We start from the raw sequence: 1,427 nt of genomic DNA, 5'->3' as shown, positions 1-1,427 counted from the left end.
TAACTGTTTTTGTTAATACATCACCAAGACATCCTTATTCATGACAGACTATTCATTTGGTGATTGTATTTAACATATAACGGTTTCTTTTGTTTAGTTTTAGTTCAAATAAATTGACATATGGTTGCATTGTAAGTTTGGTGTTGCTATGCAACAAAATTTTATTCTAATTCTTACAAGATACTTGCATTAATTCCAAGTGAAAGTGTCACACTAAATTTGGTGTGCCACTTATATTTTTATGCAAAGTATTGTGCACACCTTCTAATGCTTGCAATTAAAATGTCGCTGTCTCTTGTGCCTTGATTGTTATTTTTCATTTTTGCTTGCTTGCAACACATGTAATGCTAACATTTCATTGTGTAAGACATTCATGATCCATCTTAGCCCCATAGCCTTTGTTCTAATTGTTGCTTGAGGATGAGAAAGCATTCTGAGTTTGGCAAGGAAAAGGGAAGAATAAGAGGAAAATGACAACAATAGAGAAGATGGACTACAAGGTTGTAAAGTTCCTTTTCCTCTCCTTTGTTTCCAGCACTTTAAATTACATGATTGTCTTTATATTTTCTGTATACATGTGTGGTATGACTAAGCATAGCTTGAATTTGATTTACAACATGGTGCTGTACCATTATGACTACCAACTTGAGTTTTGTGAGTTCAAAAGCAGTAAAGCATCATGATCATAAACAAACAAGGAATTAAAGAAGAATTTAGCATGTGCATACAAGTATTGGAAAGCTAGTATGATTAATTGTTGCTCAATTGCATTGGATTTTATTTAATTGAAGTTTTCATCTAGGACATTTTGTGAAATCTTTTGAAATCATGAAAACCTTGAAAAAAAGCAAAAAAAAAGGGCAAGAAAAGAAAAAGGGAAAGAATGAGAAAGCTGAAGGCTCTGAGTACCAATGGCAATTTATTTGCTAAGTGCTTGTGGTGTTTATGTATCAAGCCAAATGCTTGAAAACAAAACACTTAGAAGTCAAGGCTAGGCTCAAGTGCAAAAGCACTCGCTCAAAGCTCAAGGCTCTGAGCATCAATGATTAGAGAGTCAAGAAAAGAAAAAAAAATGATGAGCTTAATGAAGTCCTCTCATTAAATGCTTGTGGTGCTTATGTATCAAGTGGTAATACTTGAAAACAAAGCATTTAGAAGTCGTAGCTTTGTTATTAACTCATGGGGCAAAGCACCAAAAGGGAGAAGCTAATAAAAAAAAAGAAAAAATCAAATGCTTGTTTCAAGGAAAAATTATAAGGAAAAGTTTTCATAAAATGAGCTAGATAGAAGCATCAATCATTTATATTTCTTTTGTGATTGTAGCATACTTAGAAAACTAGCTTACCATGAACATTGAGTTGTATTCTTCTTACCTTGGATTGTCAATCTTTATTGCATGATTCTTTTCTTGCTTGGGGACAAGCAAT

This window comes from Arachis duranensis, unplaced genomic scaffold (assembly GCF_000817695.3).
Source record: "Arachis duranensis cultivar V14167 unplaced genomic scaffold, aradu.V14167.gnm2.J7QH unplaced_Scaffold_47126, whole genome shotgun sequence".
NCBI classification, from domain to species: domain Eukaryota; kingdom Viridiplantae; phylum Streptophyta; class Magnoliopsida; order Fabales; family Fabaceae; genus Arachis; species Arachis duranensis.
This window is presented reverse-complemented; position numbering follows the sequence as displayed.